Raw genomic sequence first — 9,724 nt, forward strand, 5'->3', positions numbered from 1 at the left:
CCCCATTGAAATGAATGGGAGCGAAAATGTTGAGGCCAAAATCATTCCCACAGAAAGTGCATAGGAGTACATTTCAGACCATTTGGAGTCGATTAGCATTTATCATTAGCATAATTAGCATGGTTAGCATTAGCATAGTTAGCATTAGCATTATTAGCATTAGTGACTGACTAACTGACTGACACAACTTACTACTGTAGCCCAGAGGTGTCAGGCCAAATACAAAAGCCACAACAAATACAAAAGCCACAACACAAATACAAAAGCCACAACACAAATACAAAAGCCACAACACAAATACAAAAGCCACAACACAAATACAAAAGCCACAACGGAAGTGACCTCAAACACATCTCATACTTCTTTATTGACATCTCGTCCTCATCTTCTCTCACGTAACTGAATCGATTTCGATCCTAGGTCCCGTTTAATGGACATTAATTATCAAAATATAAAGCATGATTAGTATTACACTTAATTAAATATTTCAAAATATTTTTTCAGTCAAATTACCATTGTCAAATGTTTTCTACAGATTTTTATATATGCGCACTCTCACGCTTTCTTCCTCTTACCCGAGTAGCTGCTTTCACTCGCCATCGATCGCGACTATTAAGCAACTATTATCGATCATTAATGTTCATAGATTGTATTATTCCTCTGATCACGCCGCACCAGCACCTTCACCGCGGAGACGACGGAGGAAATCGGCCGTCGGAGGAGCTACATTATTCACATACATGGAATTTGGATTTCCCTCTGAAGTAAGTAATATCACTTATCTGGTTTAAATAAGTTCTTTGATTATTTGATTATCAATAGACAGGCATATGCATGCATAAACAAAATCAACAGACATGTAGGCTAATATAAGCCGTTTTAATATCATGTATGAGTTTAGTGGGATAAAAAAAACAAGTAGTGGGCTATTAGTGAATCATTTATTAGACAAATAATCCATGTTATATATACAGGTTGCAATACGTGTATGATAAGAAATAAGTACTGCTTATCAACAAATTAATAGGAAAACATTCAGAATGAATGTAATATCTTGTGTTTTCAATTAATGTAATATCTTGTGTTTTCTGTTACAGGTTGGTGCCAGAGGTCTGTACTGTATGGGATTAGATTTGTGCCAAAAGAAACAAACAAAAAATAGGAATGTGAGAGAACATAAAACTAATTTCAAACAAAAAATAGGAATTTGAGAGAACATAAAACTAATTTAAAAAATAAAACATCCATCCATCCATCCATCCATTTTCTTCCGCTTTATCCGGGACCGGGTCGCGGGGGCAGCTGCCTGAGCAGGGCCGCCCAGACTTCCCTCTCCCCGGACACTTCCCCAAGCTCCTCCGGGAGGACCCCAAGGCGTTCCCAGGCCAGCCGGGTGACATAGTCACTCCAGCGTGTCCTGGGTCTTCCTCGGGGTCTCCTCCCGGTGGGGCATGCCTGGAACACCTCCCGAGGGAGGCGTCCAGGGGGCATCCGATACAGATGCCCGAGCCACCTCAACTGGCTCCTCTCGATGTGGAGGAGCAGCGCCTCTACTCCGAGCTCCTCCCGTGTGACGGAGCTCCTCACCCTATCTCTAAGGGAGCGCCCCGCCACCCTGCGGAGGAAGCTCATTTCGGCCGCTTGTATCCGGGATCTTATTCTTTCGGTCATGACCCAAAGTTCATGACCATAGGTGAGGGTAGGAACGTAGATTGACCGGTAAATTGAGAGCTTCGCCTTTCGGCTCAGCTCTCTCTTTACCACGACGGACCGATACAACGACCGCATTACTGCAGCCGCTGCACCGATCCGCCTGTCAATCTCACGTTCCATCCTTCCCTCACTCGTGAACAAGACCCCAAGATACTTAAACTCCTCCACTTGAGGCAGGAACTCCCCCCCGACCTGGAGGGAGCAAGCCACCTTTTTCCGGTCGAGAACCATGGCCTCAGATTTGGAGGTGCTAATCCTCATCCCGGCTGCTTCACACTCGGCTGCAAACCGCCCCAGGGCATGCTGGAGGTCCTGGCTCGAAGGAGCCAACAGGACCACATCGTCTGCAAAAAGCAGGGATGAAATCCAGTGGCTCCCGAACCAGATCCCCTCCGGCCCACGGCTGCGCCTAGAAATCCTGTCCATAAAAATAATGAATAAAGGACCGGTGACAAAGGGCAGCCCTGCCGGAGTCCAACATGCACCTGAAACAGGTCTGACTTACTGCCGGCAATGCGAACCAAGCTCCTGCTCCGGTCATACAGGGACCGAACAGCCCTTAGCAGAGGGCCCCCGACCCCGTACTCCCGAAGTACCTCCCACAGAATGCCACGAGGAACACGGTCGAATGCCTTCTCCAAGTCCACAAAACACATGTGGACTGGTTGGGCAAACTCCCATGAACCCTCGAGCACCCTGCAGAGGGTATAGAGCTGGTCCAGTGTTCCACGGCCAGGACGAAAACCGCATTGTTCCTCCTGAATCTGAGGTTCGACTATCGGCCGAATTTTCCTCTCCAGTACCCTGGAATAGACTTTCCCGGGGAGGCTGAGAAGTGTGATCCCCCGATAGTTGGAACACACCCTCCGGTCCCCCTTTTTGAATAGAGGGACCACCACCCCGGTCTGCCAGTCCAGAGGCACTGTCCCCGACTGCCACGCGATGTTGCAGAGACGTGTCAGCCACGACAGCCCCACAGCATCCAGAGACTTGAGGTACTCAGGGCGGATCTCATCCACCCCCGGTGCCTTGCCACCGGGGAGCTTCTTAACTACCTCGGTGACTTCAGCCCGGGTAATGGGTGGATGAACCTCCGAGTCTCCAGCCTCTGCTTCCTCAATGGAAGACGTGTCAGTGGGGTTGAGGAGATCCTCGAAGTATTCCTTCCACCGCCCGACGATATCCCCAGTTGAAGTCAGCAGCTCCCCACCTCCACCGTAAACAGTGTTGGTGGAGGGCTGCTTCCCCTTCCTGAGGCGCCGGATGGTTTGCCAGAATTTCCTCGAGGCCGACCGATAGTCCTCCTCCATGGCCTCCCCGAACTCTTCCCAGACCCGAACCTTTGCTTCAGCGACTACCCGCGCTGCAGCACGCTTGGCCTGCCGGTACCCGTCAGCTGCCTCGGGAGTCCCCCGAGCCAACCAGGTTCGGTAGGACTCCTTCTTCAGCTTGACAGCATCCCTTACTTCCGGTGTCCACCACCGGGTTCGGGGATTGCCACCACGACAGGCACCGGAGACCTTACGGCCACAGCTTCGAACAGCCGCGTCCACAATGGAAGCAGAGAACAAGGTCCATTCGGACTCAATGTCCCCAGCCTCCCTCGGGATCTGGTCAAAGCTCTCCCGGAGGTGGGAGTTGAAGACCTCCCTGACAGGGGGTTCCACCAGATGTTCCCAGCAGACCCTCACAACACGTTTAGGTCTGCCAAGTCTGTCCAGCTTCCTCCCCTGCCAGCGGATCCAACTCACCACCAGGTGGTGATCAGTTGACAGCTCAGCCCCTCTCTTCACCCGAGTGTCCAAGACATACGGCCGGAGGTCAGATGACACAACCATAAAGTCGATCATTGACCTCCGGCCTAGGGTGTCCTGGTGCCACGTGCACTGATGGACACCCTTATGCTTGAACATGGTGTTCGTTATGGACAAACTGTGACTAGCACAGAAGTCCAATAACAGAACCCCACTCGGGTTCTGATCGGGGAGGCCGTTCCTCCCAATCACGCCCCTCCAGGTAACACTGTCATTGCCCACGTGAGCGTTGAAGTCCCCCAGTAAAACAATGGAGTCCCCGGTTGGAGCACTCTCAAGTACCCCTCCCAAGGACTCCTTAAAACATATAACTTGCAATCAAATAATTTGTCAAATAATGTAAAATATTGACATTATTTTGTTTACGGTTCCCTCTGCTTCTCTCTCTAAGCTCAGACCTTTGCGCTGACTCGGCTTTGCGGTCTCTCTGCTGCTCTCTCTCGTTTGCGCTCCCTGATTTTTTGTTTGCAGTTTTGGCACAAACCTCTCGGGTGGGCGGGCTTTCTGAGCAGAGTGTCCCCATTGGCTGATTAGTTTTTGACTGACACAGATCAGTAGGCTCAGTGACCCGGAAGTTAAATGTAGGTAGCTGGTGCGCAAACGGAGAGAAGGAGAAGAACAACAACAAGAGTGACAAGAAGAACAAGAAGAAGAACTAATTAAATGTAAGTATTTATTACATACATATATTGTCTGTGAGTAACATTTTGTTGTGTTATAAGTTATAAGTAAAGCAAAGCAAGGTCTCGGAGAGGAAAGAGGGATTTAATTTAGCTTTCCTGTCAGAAAAGGCTGTATAACGGCAAGGTAAAGCACTGAGTGAGTGAGATTAGTTGAGATACTAAACGTTATGGTGCTTTTTATTCAGAGAGACGCCAGCTCCTCTACTTTTTACTCCCTTACTAGTATTTGTTTACAGGGCTGTATGCCCCTGATCCAATGTAGCGCCGACGGACAATGCGGTGTCTACGGTTACACACGCAAGTGTGATGATGTCATTTGTTAAAAATCACATAATTTACCCTGTGAATCAGGGGAGACTGATGGAGCTGCCTTGTTAATACCTTAACTGTCACCTTCTCTCTGTTGAACAGTGTAACACTGTGGGACCTGATCAGGACCAAACAGGGGGCTACATGCAGTCCCAGTGGGGTTACTGGCCTAGGTTTGTCTCTCTGAGCAGTATTGGTCTAACTTGTTATAACTTACTGTCTTTCAGCCAATGGAGGATCTTTTCAGGGATCAATGTGTTGATGCTGACCCAGATGATGGAGTGGTAGTGTCACAGATCGCCTGCCCCCTGTCAGACCTGAACCTTGCTGTCCTTCAGGGATTAATATATCCCATGACATCGACATTGAGTCATCGGGAGCTTTATATTCAGACACTTCATCTTGTGCACAGACTATGTTCCTGCAGTTGAACTCCCAAAAACATGTAGTTTTTGTATTTTGTATTTTATTTTTTTCCTTTTGTACAATGTAAGGCATATAGAGTTACAACTGACCCTAACTCTAAGTTGAAATGAAAAACTAAACTGCATTAAACATCAAGTTTGTGGCTATGCAAAGTTGTTGCAAAAGTTAATAACTAGATATATCAAAAACAAATCTTAGAAGTTTGGAAAAACACATTAAAATCAAACAGAGTTCACATACCCTTCAGTTTTAACAGTGAACAAAAAATGTAATATACCTTAGATTCTATAAAAGCCTGCACCACATTTGATAGCAGTTTCCATATTTGCCTTGAAATCACAGTAATCAAGACAATGTGCAGTGGGGAATGTGATTGTCTGTGTGCATGCACTAACAACTGGGTAACAAATTGTGTGGTTTGGCATCCGTTCCACACATGTGTGGTCAAAGTGGACAGTGACAGCAAATGTCTCTCTCTCTGAGAGAAGTAGATGTCTGTGTGACTGTCCTGTCAACCACTGCATCACGTCCGGGACAGTGAGTGCATCCTCATCCTCTGCAGTTCCATCTGAGGACATTCAAAATGAGACAATGTCAAAATAGCTGAATCCAATCGAACAAAACCAGACAGACATGATATTACTTTGCAGCATCTATTTTGGGTCTGCAAAATTGCGAGATCCTGTTTACAAACTGGGAAAGGATACATTTTCTCAGCAGCGATCCAGTGGGTGTCAAGAGTTTTATTAAGTAAGTTATGTGCATGCTACAGTATTAAAGATTAATTTATTTAACTGGCTTCATCATTTGAAGCTTCAACAATTTTGTAGTGGTTGACAATAGTAATAGCAGTAATGCTGTACTAGTAAGGTTAATAATAGTAGTATTACTGGCAGCAGCAGACCAAATAATGTAATGGCACAGTGGCTGTAAAAAATATGCTGGATGTAGTTAGGCAAATTGAGAAGCACTGATTTAACCAAAGTGGGGTCTAGGAACCCCCAGGTGCAGCTATACAAAATTTAAGTGGAAGGTGGCACAACAATAAAAAAGTAAATTACAGTGTAAAGGTGCTTTGCTAAGCACACTCACACCCCCTCCTCAATTCTAAGAAGTGTCTGTCCTTTGCTGTATATTCTTCATACAAATGACTGTATAAGTCTCAAACATTTATCTCCCAGTTTTTTCTTATGGTGTAAACACTTGCCTTCAAGCTCATGCAGGAAATCCTGGAAGTTATTTAGGATCTGTGCCTCTCATGCATTCTTCATGGTACCACTTTCACTCACACACATGCAGCTGCAGTCTGCTTCACACCAGATCAACAGTCATGCCACTTTTAATTCCTTTTTTTAAATTCCTCTCATGAATTCTAAAATCTAAAAGCCACACCTGATTTTTTAAAACTAATTCCTCTCATCTCACCTTGCAAGGAGGACACAGGGAGAGGAGGAGAGATGTCACACAGGGGGAGGAGGAGAGATGTCATGAAGGCATGAACATGTGTGTGAGCTCTGTGACTAAAATGTAGTTTCACTTTGGATCACACCAGATCAACAGTCATGCCACTTTTAATTCCTTTTTTAAAATTCCTCTCATTTCAGCCTGGACACAGAGAGGAGGAGAGATGACACACTTTACATGCATCTCACACTGCTGTCAGCTGAACTAACATCCAAACTATTATAACTTCAGTGTTTGTTCTCTGATCTGCTCCAAACTGTGCACACTTGATAAGAGTTCCTTCCTGAACACATCTGCACGTTGATATTCACTCACAGTCAGAGCGCCACCTACTGGTGACAGGAACTGTCATTGATTTAGTCACTTTTTCCAAGTTAAAGCCATTTTTTATAACTAATTCCTCTCATTTCAGCTTGCAAGGAGGACACAGGGGGAGGAGGAGAGGTCACACTAGGGAGAGGAGGAGAGATGTCAGGAAGCAATGAACATGTGTGTATGTGACAGACAGATGGCTTTAAATGTCAATCACTTGTGTCTAAACTCACGCCACGAGGAGGTGGCTGCTGCACAGGTAGGTGGCTGCCACGCGTGTGAATGCAGGCACTCCACGACCGCACGTGAGAGACGGATGCCTTTCGGTGTCCATCGCTTGTGTCTCGACTTGCGCCAGGAGAGGCGGCCGCGCCAAGGGCAGCGTCCACGACACTGCCCTGTGACCGCAGGCACTCCAGGACCGCATATGAGCTCGGGCCCATCACGATACTGCTAGCAGTTTTAATTATCAGTACTCTTACAGTAGCTATCAGTACACTTACTGCAGTTATCAGTACTCTTACAGTAGTTATCAGTACTCTTACAGTAGTTATCAGTACTATTACTGCAGTTATCAGTACTCTTACAGTAGTTATCAGTACACTTACTACAGTTATCAGTACTCTTACAGTAGTTATCAGTACTCTTACAGTAGTTATCAGTACACTTACTGCAGTTATCAGTACTCTTACAGTAGTTATCAGTACTCTTACTGTAGTTATCAGTACTCTTACAGTAGTTATCAGTACACTTACTGCAGTTATCAGTACACTTACAGTAGTTATCAGTACTCTTACTGCAGTTATCAGTACTCTTACAGTAGTTATCAGTACACTTACCGCAGTTATCAGTACTCTTACTGTTGTGACGACCCCACCACTCCACTAGGGGCCTCTGTGTTCTTTGCTGCTTTGCTCTCCCTTTGCAGGTTCCAGGTCGTGGGAGGGTCATTTTCTTGATGAGACACCTGGCTGGTGTGCTGTCTATATAATGCTCACCCTTCTGCAGATCTGGGCTGGCTCTTGCTGCTGCAGCCATTGCTTTGTTCTATTTGTTTGCCACACACTCACACACATGCTTACACTACTGATTACTGACATTTATATATGTTCTGTTGTTTATGGTCTTGGTTGGTTGTGAATAAATGTTAAGTTAATTTCACTCGATAGTCTGGTCTCCCATCTTTGCCACAGTCAAAAGCCGGGCTGTGACAAGTGGGGGCTCGTCGGTTTTCTTGATGACCGGGTTGTATTAGTGTAGTTGGTAAGATCTGCTAGGTGTGACGTCAGTGAGCGGTTGTACCTTGTTAAGTTCAGTGATTGGTGAATGACTTCACATTCTGTTGACGCGGGAGACTTGGACTAGAGTGGTAAGCAAGGCATTTTTTTTGGTTAATTTAAGTGGCTGTAACAGGAGGAAATTGTGCTAATGTTTTCTGTGTTTTGTCCTATGTGTGATCACTAGAGTTGCCGTTGTTTTGTCCCTGATAGGTGAAGAGCAACTTCCCTTGGAAGATTGCTGGGGGGTTTTGTAGTGTGGTGTTAAATGTGGCTGGAGCAGTAGTCTCGGGAGCACGTCCCAAGCTGCTGGTGGGGTCGGCATTTACTGCTTGCTCCACCGGGCTTGCGGGTTTCAGTGCGTAAATACCCACCGCAAAAACGCCTGAAGACTAGGGGGGGGAGTTAGTTAATTTTGATTAGGCAGTTAGAGGGACAAGACCACGGTAAGGTTTTTGTTGTGCTGGAGCTGAGTGATGGCTAGTGTGGAGGATTTTTTGCGGGCTCCATCAGAGGAGTGGTTGGAGCGCTGCTCACGGGAACAGTTAGTGAAAATTGCTGAGTATTATGAGTTGGATGTTGGGGATAAAAGAATGAAGGAAAAATTTAAGGCAATTGTGAAAGCTAATCTGTTTGAAACAGGGGTTCTCAGACCCAAGTTGCATGTTGCTGGTGCCGGGCTGGATGTTTCGGATGCGCTTGTTAGTGAAGTTGGTTTGACGTTTGAGCAGAGGAGGGAATTGCTTCTGCTGGAAACGGAACGGGAGAGAGCGAAAACGGAACGAGAGAAATTTGTTGTGGAGAGGAAGCGACTTGAGTTGGAGGAGCGTAGGCTGAGTTTGGGTGGATCTGAGACAGGGGTGAGTTTTTCTCCTAGGATCTCTGGTGTATTTGATGTTGTGGGTAGCTTGCGGTTGGTTCCTCAGTTCTGTGAGCGTGACCCAGACATTTTTTTTTCACTCTTCGAGCGTGTGGCCGAGGGTAGGGGGTGGTCCGACTCTGATCGCACGTTACTTTTGCAGTGTGTGTTGACGGGTAAAGCACAGGAAGCGTACTCTGCTCTAACTATAGTTGAGAGTAGAGAATATGCGACAGTTAAAGCTGCAGTGTTGCGCTCATATGAGCTTGTACCTGAGGCATATAGGCAGAGGTTCCGGACATGGGAGAAGTCGAGTAGGCAGACACATGTTGAGTTTGCGAGAGAGCAGTGTACTCATTTCAGTCGCTGGTGTTCTGCTGTGAAGGTGGATACTTATGGTGCTCTATGTGATCTAATTGTTTTGGAACAATTTAAAAACTCTGTTCCTAGTCATATTGCTGTGTATATCAGTGAGCATAAAGTGAAGACTGCCGCAGAAGCTGCCACCCTAGCAGATGAGTATGTGCTCACACACAGGATGGAACATGAGTATAGCGGTAGAGATAGCAGGAGCGATGCCGGGTTGCTCAGTACTGCAAGTAAGTGGGAGGAAACGCATTATCATGGCCTGAGTAGACCAGGGCGTTCTGTGCAGGGTCGAGTGCCAGTGGACTTAGGGAAGGTGTGCCACTTCTGCAAAGGCCAGGGGCATTGGAAGAGTATTGATAACTGCAGTAAGAGTATTGATAACTGCAGTAAGAGTACTGATAACTGCAGTAAGAGTATTGATAACTACTGTAAGAGTATTGATAACTACTGTAAGAGTATTGATAACTGCAGTAAGAGTATTGATAACTGCAGTAAGAG

Source organism: Eutrigla gurnardus (genome assembly GCF_963514095.1).
Source record: "Eutrigla gurnardus genome assembly, chromosome: 19".
Taxonomy (NCBI): domain Eukaryota; kingdom Metazoa; phylum Chordata; class Actinopteri; order Perciformes; family Triglidae; genus Eutrigla; species Eutrigla gurnardus.